The sequence below is a fragment of the Lissotriton vulgaris genome, chromosome 3_1, assembly GCF_964263255.1.
Source record: "Lissotriton vulgaris chromosome 3_1, aLisVul1.2, whole genome shotgun sequence".
In the NCBI taxonomy this organism is placed as follows: Eukaryota; Metazoa; Chordata; class Amphibia; order Caudata; family Salamandridae; genus Lissotriton; species Lissotriton vulgaris.
The window spans coordinates 1,818,882,142-1,818,902,344 of record NC_141689.1 but is presented as its reverse complement, the minus strand read 5'-3'; positions in this window follow the sequence as shown (position 1 = coordinate 1,818,902,344).

The window sequence follows — 20,203 nt, the reverse complement described above, 5'->3', positions numbered from 1 at the left end:
TGGTTAAGGAGGATCAATGCCTCAGAACCAAGACCATTTTAAAATCCTCTGCGGCCAGTAAAAGTGCTGTTTCTGTACAGCAACCTGCATGGAAGCCAGTTTGAGTGGACTGAAGAATATTGTTGGCTTCCAAGCATTCTGCAAGAAGCCTGTTTATTGTCTTTTCTAAGATTCTACTGACTTCCGGAAGTAACAATATGGGACTGCAGTTACTCAGGGACATATTATATAACTGTCAATAGGGAAAGCATCACATATCCCCCTTTCAATAGAATATCTATTGGAGCAGGGTCTAGTGGCAAGCCTGATTTGTCTGAATTCGCCACTGCAATGACTTCCTTTTGCCCAATTGAGGAAAGATGGACAGTTCAGCTTTAGTGTTATTGATTGTGAGGTTTCCCTCTGTATTGTCCTTGTATCATACCGAACCTGCTAGCGCATCATAGATGTACCTCACTTTTCCAAGAAAATGGTTCACATGTGATTTACAGCACCCTACAGATGGGAGATGGCGGACTTTTGGTATATCAGGCTTTCAAAAAGGAACTTACAAAGTTGTAAATTTCTTTGGAAAAGTTGGAGGATTGCTCAATCCTCTCTGCAAAGTCATTCATCCGGGCTCCGCAGATAGCATGCTGATATTTTTTCATGGAAGTTTTATAGATATGTTTGTATATATCTTCCTAATCATCTCTCCACTTTCTTTCACATTTTGTGCATTCTTTTTTTAGTCGTTTTAGTTTCTGGGAGACCCACTGAATTTGATCCTACAGTTGCATTTTCTTACTGGTTTTTAATGATATTAATTCATCAAGAACCTCATTGATTCAGTTTTCGAGTCCTAAATAGGACGTAGAAACCTGTTTATTTTGTATTGGGTTTGGAACTGAATTTCATAAGGCCAGGTCCCAACTGGCTGTAACCAGTTTGGACCTTTGTCGAGTGGTCTTGGAGTAAATAATTTTAGGTGTAGGCTCCCCTACTTTTGGGATGGAGAATGGAATAATGTAATGGTCCGTCCAGACAACTGACAGAGGAGGTTCTACAACCTTGTTGGATATATTTGTAAAAACTGTGTCCAGGATGTGACCCTTATTGTGTGTTGGAGGGCTAACCAACTGAGATGAATGAATCACTGACAGTTCGTGCAAAAAATTAGCAGCATGAGCACATGGTGAATTCTCAGCGTGAATATTTAAATTGTGCAGCAACATGAAATTAGCTGTCTGGAGACTATGTGCTACCAATACATCTGGCATGTTCTTCACAACCTCTGTGGCTGAACCTGTTGTGGGGTAGGCCAGCATCCCTGAAAATGTACAGGTGTGGGAGAGTTTGGTAGAGTATGACAGGCTTTTACTGCCTGGGATGGAGAGTGGAAATAACGTACAGCCTAAATCCTTTTTTACAATCATAGCTACCCCTCCCCCCATTTTATCAGCTCGATCACACCTGGAAATTAGCCTGGTGGCAGGGCTACTGCTACATCTGGCCAGCTATCCTCTTTGAGACATATTTCCATTAGAAAGAGGGCTCTTGGCTGTGTTTCTTCTAAAAAGGTGAACAGTTCAATTTTATGCTTAGGGAGGGATTTACAATTGACTAAATAAATGTGCCATCTATAAGATGGCTGACTTCGCATCATCTGAATCCCTCCATTAGACAAGATGCATGGTTCCAGTACTGTCTTTGCCATGGCCATGTTTAATGTGCATTTACAAAGAGGACACTCACCCAGTAAATAAACTGGATCCAGGGAGTGACAACACATTTCCCCAGGCATCCTATTGAGGTTAATTATTTCTGCTGATGAGTCTCTTATCCTCTCTGACACAAAATGGGTAGGGGTTCTGGCCTTAATAAGAGCAAAATGCAAATGCAGTAATGAACAGGCATTTTCAGGCAGAGATAACATGTATGGTGAACAGATTTTGAGAACAGGGATACCTAGAAAGGGTACTTAATAGAGCAGTCACTAGGGTTAAATCCAATTCTAGGGATGAGATCCTTTTGGCCCTAAAAATGAAGCGAAACTAGAGGAGGAAATACTCTCTGCCTCGGCACCTTGTATAACAATGAAAGCATCACTGAGAGCAGAATTCTTAACAAGAATTTGAATCTTCTCGAATGCGATGCAGTCATAGGTAATATGATAAGTAACATACCAGCTGTAACTTACCGTAAAAGCAGATCCCTTAGTTACTTAGTAACCTTGTGGCGCATGAAGACATAACGACTACCATACACCAAAGCAGTCCCTTTGTAGACTTGAGGGGTTTCCATGTCTGTGGGAAATGTAAAGCTCCATGTACTTCAACTCTTTTATTTGATTCAATTTGCAGGCAGACCGGTTTCAGCAACAAGCCTTTGTGTATGAAGTCTCAGTGCCCTTGTTTAAAATTACCATCAGCGCTTTCCCATTGGTTCAGAAAGTCACAGTAAGTGATGACGGACAAAACTGCTAATCGAGATTGTCTCCATGTACGCGATGTCAGCATGTGCAATGTTATTAAGTCTCTAAGTGAGTTTAACTGCTCACTTATGCACATCCATTTAAGTAATGAGGGGTCACTTTAGTAGAAATAAGCAAGCAGTCTTTAATTTTGTCACATGCTGATCACACTCACCATACAGGGGCTAGTTGAAGTCAGTTCCGCGCCCTGCCGTACTATACTCCACACATGGGTGAATCCCTAGGCTCCTATTTAGTAACTAGAATCCTCCTTTTCATAGTAAAAGGCGACTAAGGACCGTCAGTAAGGAAGGGGACTTCATCCCACAACATAGAACGCATACTGTAGGTGTCAGGTAGGCTAGTCTGCCCCTAACGACCCCCAGCAGCAAGGGGTCTTCAATACCCATCTAAGAGCACGCCAGGGAGCGCGTCTGCAGACTTGTAGGCAAAGGGGGCATGGCCTGCTTTGAGAACTTACCAATGCTGGAAGAGGATTTGGCCTAAGGCCTAGGGCTGTCGACCTCGAATCTGGGGAACCGGGTTCAAGTCTCGGCAATAACGCTGAACATCCTGTGATTCTGGGCAAATCACTTAATCTCCCCCTGCTTAACAAAAAAATTGAATGTATCCTCATGTAACGCAACTGGTGCTATGTAAGGCACTCTGATACCCGATAGCTTTGGGTCAAGGTTGCGCTTTATATAACTCCGTAAAATAAAAAATGCTGCTGTGTGGGATTTACTGAAGGTAATAGTAGCAGTAGTTGCCCCCCAAGGTTGTCCTTGGGGACCAACTAGCCCTCCTGTTACTTTCAGTAAGTCCCACACAGTACGATTGCTAAGGGGTCTTCAGAGGCCACGCTCCTCTTTCTCCACCACTCTGCAAACACACATCTTAGCAAAGTACTGGATGGGGGATGAAGTCCATTTTACTCCTGAGGGATTTTGTGAGCCAAGAAGCACTCCTGGTAAGTCGTACGCAGTGGAATTCCTGAGCGCTGGTCGGAGGACCAGTTCCCTTTCTCCACTACTCTGCCAATGCGACTACTAGTTAAAGAAGCATTTGCAATGTAATAGGTTTCACATTTTCAAGAGTTAGAGCTATTGGGAATATGTCTTAAGGAGAGTAATTATGTGGTATGGTAGTCTTTGTTGTGGAGTGGTAATCTCAGGTTTATTCTTCCTCGTTTCCATTAAAGCTAAACTATAAACTTAATGAGACAAAGAAAAGAAGGAACCACTGAAGAGCACTTCTGGACCTAGTCCGAGGTATGAGCAGGGCCTGTGGAATTATGCAACTGTTTGCTACACCAACCTTCGCACTATTATACATTTTCCGCATATGCTACATAATCAATCATCTGCTGCATAATCTGCAGATTTTAAGCTGAAATGGCTCAAACATTACCAAAAATGCAGCAACACGTAGTATAGCATGGTGGAAGGCCCTTTGCAAACCTAGAATGGTCACCTCTTACTTACTGCTAAATGTGGGTGTTTATACTAATGGTGTGCAAACCACTCTTGTTTCTGCAATTCTCTTGCTTCTTTCTGCACCTTTCTTCCTTTTTCTGCACTTCTCTTACCTCTTTCTGTACTTCTCTTGCCTGTTTCTACACCTCTTGCCTCTTTCTGCACCTCTGTTGCTTCTTTCTGCTCCCATCTTGCCTTTTTCTTCACTTCTCTTGCCTCTTTCCCCACCCCTCTTCCCTCTTTCTGCACCTCTCTTGCCTTTTTCTGCACCCCTCTTCCCTCTTTCTGTACCACTCTTGCCTGTTTCTGCACCTCTCTTCCCTCTTTCAGCACCCCTTGTGCCTCCTTCTGCACCTCTGTTGAATCTTTCTGCACTGCACTTGATTATTTCTGCACCTCTTTTACCTGTTTCTGCAACTCTCTTGCCTCTTTCTGCACCTCTGTTGCTTCTTTCTGCATACCTCTTGCCTCTTTCTGAGCCTCTCTTGGTTGTTTCTGCACTGCTCTTGTTTCTTTCTGCACCTGTCTTACAAATTCCTGCACACTTCTTGCCTCTTTCTGCACCCCTCTTCCCTCTTTCTGCACCTCTGTTGCTTCTTTCTGCATGCCTCTTGCCTCTTTCTGCGCCTCTCTTGGTTGTTTCTACACTGCTCTTGCTTCTTAGTGCACCTGTCTTGCAAATTTCTGCACCCTTCTTGCCTCTTTCTGTACCCCCTTCCCTCTTTCGGCACCTCTCTTGCCTTTATCTGCACCCCTCTTGCCTATTTCTGCACCTTTGTTTCTTCTTTCTGCACTTCTCTTGCTTCTTTCTGCACCTCTCTTGCTTTTTCCTGCACTTCCCTTACCTCTTTCTGCACACCGCTTGCCTCATTCTGCACCTCTCTTCTTTCTGCATCTCTCTTGCAAATTTCTGCACCCCTCATGCCTCTGTGTGCACCTCTATCGCCTCTTTCTGCTCCTCTCTTGCCTCTTTCTGCACCCCTCTTGCCTCTTTCTGTACCTCTTCTGGTTCTTTCTGCACTGCTCTTGCTTCTTTCTGGACCTCACTTGCAAAATGTGGCCCCCTTCTTGCCTCTTTCTGCACACCCCTTGACTCCTTCTGCACCACTATTGGTTCTTTTTGCACTGCCCTTGTTTCTTTCTGAACCTCTTTTGCCTGGTTTTGCAACTCTCTTGTCTCTTTCTGTAATTCTCGTGCCTCCTTCTGCACCTCTGTTACTTCTTTCTGCACTTCTCTTACCTTTTTTCTGCAACCCTCTTGCCTTCTTTGTACCCCTCTTCCCTCTATGTGCCTCTCTTGCCTCTTTCTGCACTTCTGTTGGTTCTTTCTACACCTCTGTTGCTTTTTTCTGCACTTCTCTTGCTTTCTTCTGTATCCCTCTTGCCTCTTTCTGTACCCCTCTTCCCTCTCTGCATCTTTCTTGCCTCTTTCTTTCTGAGTATTCTCTTGCCTCCTTCTTCACCTCTGTTGCTTCTTTCTGCACTTCTCTTACCTTTTTTTCTGCAACCCTCTTGCCTTCTTTTGCACCTCTCTTCCCTCTATGTACCTCTTTGCCTCTTTCTGCACCTCTGTTGGTTCTTTTTGCACTTCTCTGGCTTTTTTCTGTACTTCTGTTGCTTCTTTCTGTACCTCTTGTGCCTCTTTCTATACACTTCTTCCCTCTCTCTGCACCTCTCTTGCCTCTTTCTGCACCCCTGTTCCCTTATCTGCACATCTCTTGCCTGTTTCTGCACGTCTCTTGCCTCTTTATGCAGTTCTCTTGTCTCCTTCTGCACATCTGTTGCTTTTTCTGCACTCCTCTTGCCTCTTTCTGCACCTCTGTTGGTTCTTTGGGCACTGCCCTTGCTTTGTTCTGCACCTCTCTTGCTACTTTTGGCACCCTTCTTGGCTTTTACTGCACCTCTCTTGCCTCTTACTGCACCTCTGTTGCTTCTTTCTGTACTTCTGCTGCCTTTTTCTGTACCCCACTTCCCTCTTTCTGCACCTCTGTTGCATCTTTCTGTACTTCTCTTGTTTCTTTCTGCACCTCTCTTGCTTCTTTCTGCATCCCTCTTGCCTCTTTCTGTACCCCTCTTCCCTCTTTCTGACACCTGTCTTGCCTCTGTTTGCACTCCTCTTGCCCGACCTCTTTTGTTTCTTTCTGTCCTTCACTTGTCTCTTTATTCACCCCTCTTACCACTTTCTGCACCATTATTGGTTCTTTCTGCACTGCTCTGGCTTCTTTCTGCACATCTGTTGTTTCTTTCTGCACTTCTCTTGCCTCTTTCTGCACCCCTCTTGTCTGTTTCTGTACTTCTTTTGGTTCTTTCTGCACTGCTCTTACTTCTTTCTGCACCTCTCTTGCCTCTTTTGGCACCCCTCTTGCCTCTTACTGTACCCCTCTTGCCTCTTTCTGGATCCCTCTTAACTCTTTCTGCACCTCTGTTGCTTCTTTCTGCACTTCTCTTGTTTCTTTCTGCACCTCTCTTGCTTCTTTCTGCATCCCTATTGCCTCTTTCTACACCCCTCATCCCTCTTTCTGCACCTCTCTTGCCTCTGTTTGCACCCCTCTTGCCCGACTTCTTTTGCTTCTTTCTGTCCTTCACTTGTCTCTTTATTCACCCCTCTTACCACTTTCTGCACCATTATTGGTTCTTTCTGCACTGCTCTTGCTTCTTTCTGCACATCTGTTGCTTCTTTCTGTACTTCTCTTGCCTCTTTCTGCACCCCTCTTGTCTGTTTCTGCACTTCTTTTGGTTCTTTCTGCACTGCTCTTGCTTCTTTCTGCACCTCTCTTGCCTCTTTTGGCACCCCTCTTGCCTCTTACTGTACCTCTCTTGCCTCTTTCTGCATCCCTCTTACCTCTTTCTGCACCTCTGTTGCTTCTTTCTGTACTTCTCTTGTTTCTTTCGGCACATTTCCTGCTTCTTTCTACACCCCTCTTGCCTCTTTCTGCACCCTCTTCCATCTTTCTGCACCTCTTTTGCCTCTTTCTGTACCCCTTTTACCTTTTTCTGTACCTCTCTTGCCTGTATCTGCAACTCTATTGCCTCTGTCTGCAGTTCTCTTGCCTCCTTCTGCACCTCTGTTGCTTCTTTCTGCACTTCTTGTTCCTCTTGCTGCACCCCTACTCCCTCCTTCTGCACCTCTGTTGGTTCTTTCTGCACTGCTCTTGCATCATTGTGCACCTGTCTTGCAAATGTTTGCACCCCACTTACCGCTTGCTGCAAACCTCTTCCCTCTTTCTGCACGTCTCTTGCCTGTTTGCACCCCTCATGCCTCTTTCCCCACCTCTTTTGCTTCTTTCTGCACTTCTCTTGCCTCCTTCTATACGACTCTTATTTATTTATTTATTTATGTGCTTCTATAGCGCTGGACTCAGCCCCCGAAGGGGTATCTCCGCCTTTTGCTCGCTGTTGACGTCAGACAGTGCCTATAGGACATGCAGATAGGAGGCTAAGCCTCGTGGAAGAGGTGTGTTTTAAGTGCTTTCCTGAAGGAGAGGAAATTGGTGTTACGTCGCATGTCAATAGGGAGCTTGTTCCAGAGAGAAGGTCCTACATAGGAGAGTGCACGGCCGCCCTGCCTAGCCTTCTTGATGAGGGGTATTTTTAAGAGGAATTGACTGCTGGAGCGCAGAAGGCATTCCGGTGTGTAAGTCTGAAAAATCTGGGTTAAATAGTGAGGGCCTGATCCAAAGATACTCTTGTGTATAATACAAGAGTATCTTACCTCTTTCTGTACCACTGTTGGTTCTTTCTGCACTGCTCTTGCTTTTTTCTGCACTTCTGTTGCTTCTTTTTGCACTTCTGTTGCCTCTTTCTGGACCCCTCTTGTCTGTTTCTGCACCTCTGTTGGTTCTTGCAGCACTGCTCTTGCTTTTGCTTCTGTCTGCACTTCTCTTGCATCTTCCGGCACCCCTCTTGCCTCTTACTGCACCTCTCTTGCCTCTTTTTGCACCTCTGTTGCTTGTTTCTGCATATCTCCTGCCTCTTTCTGTACACCGCGTGCCGCTTTCTGCACCTCTGTTGCTTCTTTCTGCATTTCTCTTGCCTTTTGCTGCATCCCTCTTGGCCCTTTCTGCACCTCTGTTGCTTCTTTCTGCATTTCTCTTGTTTCTTTCTGCACCTCTCTTGCATATTTCTGCATCCCTCTTACCTCTTTCTGTACCCCTCTGCCCTCTTTCTGCACATCTCTTGCCTCTTTCTGCACCCCTATTACCTTTTTCTGCACCTCTTTTGCCTGTTTCTGCAGCTCTCTTGCTTCTTTCTGCAGCTCTCTTGCCTCCTTCTGCACCTCCCTTGCTTATTTCCGTACTTCTCATGCCTCTTGCTGCACACCTCTTGCCTCTTTCTGTACCTCTGTTGGTTCTTTCTGCACTCCTCTTGCTTCTTTCTGCACCTCTATTGACAATGTTTGCACCCTTCTTACCACTTGCTGCACCACTCTTCCCTCTTTCTTGCCTGTTTGTACCCCTCTTGCCTCTTTCCCCACCTCTTTTGCTTCTTTCTGCACTTCTCTTGCCTTTTTCTGTACCCCTCTTACCTCTTTCTGTACCACTGTTGGTTTTTATGCACTGCTCTTGCTTCTTTATGCACTTCTGTTGCTTCTTTCTGCACTCCTGTTGCCTCTTTCTGGACCCCTCTTGTATGTTTCTGCACCAGTGTTGGCTCATTGCTGCACTGCTCTTGCTTCTGTCCTGACCTCTCTGGCCTCTTTCGGCACCCTCTTGCCTCTTACTGCACCTCTGGTGCTTCTTTGTGCATTTCTCCTGCCCCTTTCTGTACTTTTCGTGCCTATTGCTGCACACCTCTTGCCTCCTTCTGTACCTCTGTTGGTTCTTTCTGTACTGCTCTTACTTTTTTTGCACCCCTCTTGCCTCTTTCTGTACCCCTCTTCCCTCTTTCTGCCTCTCTCTTGACTCTGTTTGCATCCACCCCTCTTGCCTCTTTCCCCACCTCTTTTGCTTCTTTCTGTACTTCTCTCGCCTCTTTCTGCACCCCTCTTATCTCTTTCTGCACCACTGTTGGTTCTTTCTGCACTGCTCTTGCTTCTTTCTGCACCTCTTTTGTAAATTCCTGCACCCTCTTGCCTCTTTCTGAACCTCTCTTGCCTCTGCCTACACCCCTGTAACCTGTTTCTGCACCCCTTTTGTCTGTTTCTGTAACTTTCTTGCTTCTTTCTGAACTTCTCTCGTCTCTTTCTGTACTCAAATGGGAAGTGCAAGCTGTTAAGTTTAAAGGTCTGCATGCTCTTGTGACTGAGGTGTACGTCTACTTGTATATGTATTCTTACATGTGTTATGTATCTGAAGATGGTAGCTTAAAAAGTGGGTAATGTCTCCTATAGTTTGCCAAATCTTTTCAGTTTTGCTCTGTCATTCGGTTGTACAGGCAGACATCTTATGTATATATGTGCTATAGAGCCCCTCAAATATACTATTGAATACCCATATGCCCTGTATTATGAGCAGAAAGAAATGCATACACCTTTTTGTACACAAATTTACAGAGTATGCTGTTTGAAACACAGGTATTCAAGTATTTGTATGTTTATTTTCATTTAACACGTCTCTAGGTAAAAGCATAGACATGCATGCATACTTTTACAAACTTGGGGGCATATTACCAAGCAATAGCGATAATTATCGCTATTGCTTGGTTAGAGACAAAAATTTACCGCTGAGCTGCGGCGATTTTTATGGCAGATAAACCTTGGCATTACCAAGGTTTATCGCAAATGCGATAAAAATCGGTCGCAATGCATGAATATCGCTGAAAAGTCAGCGATATTCATGCATTACCGAGCTAATGCTCTTAGCCATGTTATCCACCTCCCATTGGATAACATGGCTAAGAACTGCTCAGGGCAGGTGTTAGCTTTTGGAGATATTCGCGCTTAGCATGAATATCTCCAAAAGCTGGTAATAGGAGATAGCGATGTTAGCGACTGTTTCCAGTCACTAACATCTTGGCACGCCCACTTTGCATGTCATTAGTGATAAATATCACTGACATGCCAAGTGGGGCCCAAGATGGTCGCTATCTCCTATTAGCTGCCGCTAACTGGTGTTAGTGACAGCTAGGTAATAGGGAGATCATTTTATCTCCACTTTCTTGGCTTTTAAAGCCAAAAAAGCGGAGATAAACCCCCTTGATAATATGCCCCTTGGTCAGACTTACAACAGTGATATGCTTAGGATTGCTGTTTTATATTTAATAGGCCTAACATTCTGAGCAGTTGATTATTAGTGAACCTTCAAGAGAAAAATTTGTTTTAAGACATCTTGGGAGAAGGATTAGTGATTAGCGTACTCTATATGAGTCTGTTGTAAGGTACAGTCAAAGTAGGGCTCGTTCTGCACCTCTGTTGGTTCATTCTGCACATCTCTTGCTTCTTTCGGCACCTTTCTTCCTCTTTCTGGACATCTGTTATCTCTTTCTGCATTTCTCTTGCTTCTTTCTGCACCTTTCTTCCTCTTTCTGCATCTCTCTTGCCTCTTTCTGTACTTCTCTTGCTTCTTTTTGCACATGTCCTACCTATTTAGGCATAGTTAGAAATGAGCATTTAAAAAACCTTAAAAAGTCACTGAAAAAAACAGAGGTTTCAGGGAGGTTATAGTTAAGGATTAGCATTTAAAAAACCTTAGAAATTCACTGAAGAAAACCACAGGTTTCATGGATGTTATAGGTAGGGATTGGCATTTAAAAAACATTAGAAATTCACTAAAAAAAACACAAATTTCAGGGACGTTATAGTTAGGGATTAGCATTTAAAAAACCATTATTTCATTTCTAAATAAAAATGCACAATTTATAATTAATACATTTTGTACAAGATAAAAAATATAAGGAAGATACAGCTAAAAGGATGGCAAAATGCATTGAATAATCAAATGAATATTCTGATCTTTTTGAATACAGCAATATATATATATATAGATATAGCGAAATATGTAGAAAATCTCTAATAATATCTAGAATAATCTATATATATAAAAACTAATGTATGTCTGTCTGTTTGTCCTTTATGCATTACTACACCATTCATCCGATCGGCATGAAACTTTGGGAAGTTGTTGAGTACACTCCCGCGAGGGTTTCTGGCAAAAAAGAAAAAAATATATATATAAATTTTAAAAAAATTAAAAAAACAGTTAAAAGTTGTTGAGTGCACTCCTGCGAAGGTTTATGGCAAAAAAAATGTTAAATATCGCCCGCCCGACCTCCCAGAGCCCTCATAATCTTTCCAATAATGAACATTTACAGTTTCCGGTGTGACTCTCGTTTGCAATGACCATCAACAAAGCACAAGGACAACCGCTGCAAGTGTGTGGACTAGATTTGGAGAATCCGTGCTTCTCACATGGACAACTGTATGTGGCCAGCTCACGCGTCGGAAAACCTTCTGATTTATTTGTGTACGCAGCAGATGGAAAAACAAAAAATACTGTGTATCCACAAGCACTTGAATAAATAAACAGAATTAAAACAACACTTTAAAATGTTTTCCATATTAAAATGAATACGTTTTAATAAAAATGACACAATGTAAATTGAATGTTATCTTAACAAGTTTCCTTAAATTTCCTTTCTTCTGAGATCACAGCAACGCGTGACGGGTAAGCTAGTTTTGATATATTTTATTATAGAGAGAGAAAAAGAGAAAAGATAGAGGAAAAATATTATTTAACTATATATAAATAAATATAGTTACTGTGGTACATATACATTACAAACAAAGTTCTCTAATTCCAAGGAAACAGCCGTAGACAATCCTTCAGAGCTGCAAAGGTGATTTATTTCATATAAAGGCTCCCCACCCGATGCGTTTCAACCAAGTAGTCAAGACCTATTACTTCATACAAACACGGTGGCACTAAACATGAAAAACAGACAAAAAAGTTGTATGAAGCTGAATTCCATAAAATAGCAGCAGCCATTTTGGTGTTTGAAAACTTGCCATGCATATTATGTAAACCAACCAATACGTGTTTCCTCATTATGGAACACATCCTGATTAACATTGCTGTTGTATCAACATACACATAAAGCATATGATTTAGACATACATGCAGTTCTTTGCCACCATCACCTATTGTCAAACTTTTTTCACATAAATCAGTACTGATCTGTACTTAATAAAGCTCAATTCCCTAAACGAATCCTGCCCAAGTGGGCCTTACTTATGATATGTCTAACCCCACTATTAACAGGCAATTAATTCTCTACATATTATTCTGTTTTAATGATCATACATTTTGTTTCAACACTATTACTGTCATGGGTAAGTGTTCATGAGAAAATGAATCACATCCAAGCCCCAGTGGGCATATAAGATATATCATTAGTCACATTTTATAAAATTGAAAACACTGTACTACTAGTGAATGGGGTAGGACTGTGCTTAGCTTTGCTTTGGAAAGATCAGCTTCATGATCTGAAGCATTGAAGTACGCCCACTGTTCTAAAATAAAACAAATAAAAGTATTACAATTCAGGTACACACACTTTATCACTCATAGAGACTTCCAAGAGCACATAAATAAAGTCATCCAATGAATTGTTACTTGTTATATCATATAGCTAGCTCTCACTGCCTCTAGATCCTTCCCGGAAGGAAAACACATATTGTTAATTTCGCTCATCCTATCCCCAAATGTACCGCCATCTCCTCATCTCAGTTTAGCCATTCAGAATGAGAGAATCAAAATCCAGGATAAATCTTGACTCCAATCTACTTAATTCACCAATCCTGTTACCTTCTCTTTTCTTTCGTTCAATTCTATCTAGCATAACAATTTAACAGATCACCATTCAGATAGTGCTTTCCCTCAAAAAGTCTAGTGTTAGAACTGGGATTCCTGGTTAGCTGGGGTTTGCACCTAGGCTAGGCAGGAACCACCACTCTAGTCAGGGTAAGCCAGATACACACCAAGATAACCTGTGCTCACCCTCTGGTAGCTTGCACAGAGCAGTCAGGCTTTTCTTCAAAGGCAATGTATAAAGTCGTTGTACAGCCCAAACAGACACACACAAACAAAATGAAAAACCACCCAAAAACTTCACATAGGTTTTGAAAAAGAGAGAATATTTATCTGAGTAAAATAAGACCAAAGCGACAAAATATATATAAGTAGAACTCGAGATATGAATTTTGAATGAATAAACCAAAAATAGCGCTTAGAAGTCATTCGCAGCCACAGGGTTACTTGAGGTCTCGAGAGAGCGGTGTAAATCCAACGTTCAGACAGACCGCAATGGAGTGCAGGCCGGCTACAGGACCCATGCAGTGCCCGTTGAGCAAGTACCTTGGATGAAGCAATGTGTCGAGCTTTTTCATGCAGTTGGGTTGCTGAGTCATCATCAAGCTTCACAGAAGTGAAGGCAGTACTTCTTTGGTGAGCAGCACAGGCTGTGGAACTGGTGTTGTCGGGCAGCCACTGCGTTTGTGTTGAAGGGTGATGCAGCAGAATTTCTCCCAGTCAATGCAATTTGTCAGTTGTTGATGAACACAGCTGCAGAACCCCCTTTTGAGGCCCAGAGTTTGAAGAGGGTACCTCCAGCAAGGGTAGACCCACAAAAGGCAGAGTCCAGTAGCACCAACACAATTGTAGGAAGTATTTTGTGTCCCTGAGACTTCAGAAAACAAACTGGAGGCAAGCCAGCAAACACTTGGGGATCACTTACAGGGAAGGCAGAGTGTTTCCAGCAAAGTCAGAGAGCAGCTGGCAGCAGGGCAACAAGCAGAAAAGTAGTCCTTCCTAAAAAGCAGTCCTTCCAAAAAAGCAGTCCTTCCAAAAAAGCAATCCAGTTGAGTCCTTTAAGAATTACAGCAGTCCTTCGACTGAGGTTCTGCTCAAGATCCAGAAGTGTCTGTTTTTTAGGGGTTCAGAGACCCAGTACTTATACCCAAAAGTGCCTTTGATGTAGGGGGTGACTTCAAAGGAAATCTCTGATGTGCACAATGATTTCTTTCAAACCAGTCCTGTCACCCAGGCTAACCCTGGAAAGGGGGCGGGGGTTAATCAATGCTTTGTGTGTGGACAGGACACTAAGTATTGAAGTGAAAGTTTCAGTTCCTCCCATTCCGCCCTGCCCAGGAAGACCCATCAGAATGCAGATGAGTGCTCAGAATGCAGATACGCCTCACCTTCCTGTGTTTGTGGCTGTCTAAAGGGAATGCACAAAATGTAGTGTCACTCCATCCTAGACTTATATTGGGGATATGCTGTCAGGCACAAAGAGCAGTAAGTACAGAGAAATGTCCACTTTCTAAAAGTGGCATTTCTAAAACAGTACGGCTAAATCCAACTTCACCAGTTAGAAGGATTTAGAATTAACCATTCCAAACATATCAAGCATGAAACATCTACTCCTCTCTGATCAGGAATTAGAGGTAAACAATATATTAAGAAATTCCCAATGCTGGCCTATGAGAAGCGTAGGCCGCACAGTAGTGAAAAATGAAATAGCCTGTTTGTAGCTACCAGGACATGCAGAACATAGAGGTACGTGTCCTACCTTTCACTTACATAGCACCCTGCCCTTAGGGTTACTTAGGATCTACCTTAGGGGTGGCTGATATGCAATAAAAGATGGGTTTATGGCTTGGCAAGTAGTTTTAAGTGCCAAGTCAAAGTGGAAGGCCTGTAACAGGGTTGAAAGGCTACTTCTGTGGGTGGCACAATCAGTCCTGCAGCCCACTATTAGCATTTGAAGTACCAGCCCTGGGTATATGGTATACCACTTTATAAGGAACGTACCAGTACAACAAATATGTCAATCAGGTATACCACAATGTCATCATGTTTAGGGGAGAAGCAGGTGCACTTTAGCACTGTTTAGCAGGAGTACGTTGTCTATCATTGTTTTGAATGGCCCTCATATGTTCCAGAACTTGCTTTTTAGGCATATGTATTGTGGTACTAATGTGTATTTTGGTGCATGGAAACAACAGGCAATAGACACAGAAGTCTGAAGTGAATGTCACAAAGTTTCTGATCTGCAATTCCTTATTGTGCTGGGAATTGTGAACTTAAAGAGATTTCACAGTTGTTTTTGCATGATTTACATCTTCTACAACAAAAGAAACTACCTCCCTTGGCCATATGAACTCCAGTGCCGCTGTTGGTGACAAAACTCCTATGCAAGCTGTCTTTGAATCATCTTTTCTTTCTATGAGTGATCTTTGGATGACTGCCTATGTACTTGGCCAAAGTATTATCTGTATTAAGCACATGCCAGTGTTTGCGGAAAATGCACTTAATCTGTCCTGAATTATTCATGAAGGTTGTGATTCAGTCTAAGGAGTTCTCACTACTTTTCTTAGCTGTTTTTCTAAATTGCAAAAGGTCACCTCTTTGTATACCTGTAACTTCTATGTAGTCTCACTGATGATCTTTTGACTATATCCTCTGTCCCTAAAACGCTAACACAAGATTTTCCTCTCTATCTCAAAAACCGCTGTCATGCTGCAATTTCTCCTTGCTCTTAATAGTTCCCCACAAGGGATACTGAAAATTGAAATCCTTGGCTGAGCACTATTAGCATGTAAAAGGCTATTGCCTGTTGTGGTCTTATGGAACAATTTTGTCACCAATTTACAATCTTGAGTCATGAGGCACAATTCAAAGAAATCCATAGTTTCCCTACTGATGCTACCCAAAAATCTCAAATTCTTGTCATTATGATAAAGGCAATCATAAATGCCTTTGCAGACCATTCTTTGCCATTCCATACTAAAAATTTGTCATTCATATATCGTACCCAGAGCACTATTTGGTCATCATAACCTTTGACATTGGTTGCTACCTGCTCCTCCCACCAGCTCATTAATAAATGTGCATCGTTGGGGGGAAGCAGGTGCCCAACGCAGTTCCCTGGGTTTGCTTGTAACATTCATCATTGAAGATGAAGAACTTGTTATTTAAACAAAAGGCAATTGTATCAAGTAACATTTTATTTTGTAATGGAAAATATAAAAATCTGGCTCTCTGAACATATCTGCCTGATGTAATACCTAAATCATGTTTAATGCAAGTGTATATATTGTTAACGTCAACATCACAAGAATGTAATCCTGTTCCCAATTAATTCCTTTTATGATGGATAAAAAATCCATAGTGTCCTCGATAGACAGTTAGTCTTGAAACAAAAGGTCTAAGATAGTGGTCAACATATTTGGAGGTATGTTCTAAAAGGGAACCAATGGAGTCCACAATTGGTCTCCCTGGGGGTTTTAATGCATCTTTATGCAGTTTTGGAAGAAAGGTATAGGATAGGAATGTTAGGATGTTACCTCAAAACTGGTCCCAGGATGTTTGTTTCCAGTTCAGGGAAGATCTGGCTTGGCAGTTCGGGCTGGACTGTTCCCATGAGGTACAGGGTCAAGACTGATTTGCATATAGCTGGGTCTGAACTGAGGTGGCGAAGTGAGCTAAAGAACGATGATGGATTCAACACAGATCTGTGACTGGGAATGAGTGTCTGAAAAGTGTCAGCATGCTGTCCATCATCTCCTTGTGTTTGCTTTGTTGACACTACACATTACAAAAGTACAACTAAGTTGTGTGAAGATGAAGTCCATAATATAGCAGTAGCAATGTTTGTGTTGGAAATCTTCGCATGCATATTGTGAAAACAACCCATAGTTGTTCCCTCATAATGCAACACATCCTGATTAACATTGCTGTTGTGTCAACATACAATTTAAGCATATGATTATACATTCGTACAAATGCTCAGCTATTTTCTATCATCAAATATTGTCAATATAGAAAAATTAACTTCATGATCTGAAGACGAAAAGGCAGCCTCACCGTTCTAAAATAATAACAAAATGATTTAAATTCAGCTGCAAGCACTTGATCACAAGTAGAGTCTTCCAAGAGTACATAAACCAATTACATCCAGAGAATTGTTATTTGTTATATCAAATAGCTAGCTCTCACTGCCTCTAGAAATTTCCCTGAAGGTGGAACCCAACACCGGTCCTAGGATGCTTGTTTCCAGTCCAGGGAGGACCTGGCCTGGCAGTTTGGGCTGGACTGTTCCCATTGGGCACAGGATAACGACCAATTTGCATATGGCTGGGTTTTGGCATGGGAAGCAAAAAACAATGGATTTAGGGCCAGATCTCTGTACTGGGGTGGATGTATGACATTGTTCTGCATATTCTGTCCATCAATTGTTCTTTTTACATTTTGTCACCCCGAGTAGGACGGGTATGCCCAGACGTGGCTCCCATTCTCTCCATGCCACTGGTGTCAAGCTATCCTGGCTGAAGAGGAGTGAAATCATGAAACCGGTTCTAGGACGCTTGTTTCCAGTCCAGGCAGGACCTGGCCTGGCAGTGCGGGCTGGACTGAAACCATTGGGCACAGGGTCAAGACTGATTCGGCTGGGTTCAAACTGGAATGGCATGAGGAGAAAAGCAACCATGGATTTAGGCACAGATCTCTGGACTAGGGTGAATGTAAAACATTTTTCTTCATTCTGTCCATCAATTGTTCTTTTTGCATGCGTATTATCACCATGTTTGTGTAAAGTAAGGAGTATTGATTACACTGCTCTAACCCGTCAGCAAGGCTTTGGCTGAAACGCGTCGGCCACATGAAATACATAACCTTTGTAACTTTGAAGGAGTGTTTGTGGCTATTTCAATTGAATTGGAGAACTTTGTTTGTAATTTAAGGGATTGCCCAAACCCATCACAGACCGCCATTGCTAGTGACTAGAGGATATTGGGCCATTGCTGTTTGGTTTACAAATTACATATATATTTTCTACATACTTATGTAAATATATGAGTATATAGTTATACTTTTACATACATATATTACTATTTCAAAGGAAGTACTGAAATAGCATGTACGACTCTTAATAATCATAACAATATGTGTGACAAGTTCTTTAAATTACAGATAACAATGGATTTAACATTGTAATATATGGTTTTACATTTTATGTTTTCTTTCTTCTCAATATATTGATCAGCCCCAATCATAATAAAAAAGATCTGGAGAACCATTGTCAGAAAACTGTGGACCCTGAGAGCCCATGAGCACTGTAGCCAGCATTGCCATAAGCAGTGGGAACATCAGTGACATCAGTGACGTTGTCCCAAAATAACATCTGAGGTCCAGCTAGGAAAGTTCTTTCAGCAGTGGAATGTGGGCTGCATCATGCCAGTAGTGTACCCCCGGCTTGATTGGGAGCTGAAGGCCAAAGAACCGCAACATGGGGTTAAGTATAATGCAATTTGTAAAGCACAACATAAGTAGTTATTTTGGTTGCCATAGCACAACTATAACTCTATATAGTCAGGCTCTTTAAGTAATGTATGTGCAATGTTTGGGATACTGTATATTAATATTCTAATTTTTGGCAATGCATTCCGTTACTAAGAACTAATAACATTAGTAAGAAATGAAGGTAAGGCATATGTTAATTTTAGGAAGGTTTGTAACTCTCCATTATGTCGAAAGGTGCTGTAACATCAGTTGTTTATTACTAGTTTATTACTGTGTCCATAGCAGCAGAGCAAGATGCACAGCCCTCTGCCCCTGGAGAGGCATACCCCGCACTGGCCAGCGCTTACCGGGGTGAGAAGGGTCTGCAGTCCCTAGCGTGGGAGCCCAGGCCACTCCCGGCTTGGGAGGTGGACTGCTGTATCTGCAGCACTGTCGTGCAGGAATGCAGGATAGTTATCTCATTCGGGTTAAATAGCAGTTGCACAGGCAGAAACTTACGGTCCCTGCACCTGCTCAGCTGGTTCCTGCAAAAGCAGGCCAACTCGTGGCACAGGAGAAGGAGCTACCCACGCCCATGAGCAGTGAATACAGCACTATCCTGCAGGCTATCGCCGCACAGCACCCAGACCTGGTGAGCAACTAAACCACAGGAAGGAGTTACGACTGTGCACGTCTGTTGCCAATGTAGGAGCTGCATGGCATAATCAGCCCACTACATGGTTCTGTACCTCCCTCGTTTCGGCCACAAGCCCAGCCTGAGCCCCCCGAGCACCATCAACCCGAGTCATGGCCCTGCTCTGGATCCAGAAGCAATGGCCAGCAGCCCCCTCCCCCATGCTGTAGGGGTCAACAGCTGAGAGTTGACAAGAACGCTGACCAAAACACACGCAGGCCACACAGAAGTCAATCCCGCATGGTGGAATCCACATACCCGCGTCACTCTGGGCCTGGACGGCGGGCCACCGCCTGGGGGGGGTCAGTACTTTCCTTGCTGGTTCTCCTGATTGCCTGAAGATATCCCGCTGATGGGACCCAGGAGTGGTGCCTTACGTGCTGATTATTACTGCACAGGTTGGATGCCCCAGGACCTGATGTCTGCGGGCTCTGGCGTTCCTGGGACTGATGTACAGATTAGGGGACCCTCATCATGTCTGCCATCCGAGCTAAGAAAGACGGATCACTGAGTCATGCTGACTAAGCCAGTGGTCGCTAGGGCCCCCTGTAAACTCCCCTTGCACAAATCGGACCCTCAAGTGGAGGCAGAGGATGCAGATGGATCGGCCACAAACACTTTCAATGGTTCGCTCTTCTTTTCCCTCCATGAGGATTTACAAGCTATGAAAACCCAGCTCTCTGCAAAGCTGAAGGAGGTGCGCTAGGGTCAAGAGGAGGTGGAAGACCGGGAGGACAAGAGAAGAAATGCGAATCCAAGAGGGATGAGCTGGAGATGATGCAGCAGGAGATCCTCCTGCTGAAGGAATAGCATGTCAAGCTTCAGGCCCATGCGGAGTACCTAGAAAAATTACCCCGCTTGAACAACATTCAAATCCAGGGAGTTCCAGCCCAGGCTAAGGGGAAAGACCTGCGGGGCTAGATCAGGGCCCTGTTCCCCCACATTCTGGGGTCCACCGTTGGAACGGACATTCATATAGACCGGGTCCACAGATTTGGTTTGCCCAGATCCGTAAACACCCCTCCTGCGGACATCCTTGTGTGCGTGTACGACTTTCAACTCAAGGAGTCGATTCTTTGTGGGACAAGGTAGGCACACACAGTCCAGTTCGAGGGTCATGCTCCGGAGTTGTACCAGGACTTGTCCACAATCACACTTTCAAAGCGCATAGAATTTCGTCCTGTTATGGTGCATCTCAGAGAGAAAGGAACATCATATTCCTGGGGGCACCCCTTTCACCTCATATTTCGATATGAGGGCAAACTGCAGCTCATGAGATCCCTCATGGAGGCTCTCAGGGTTGATGGTCTTGAGGAGGCGGCAGGAGGGGAGGTTTGATTCTCTGGGTAGGAAAGGCCGAAAACAGCAT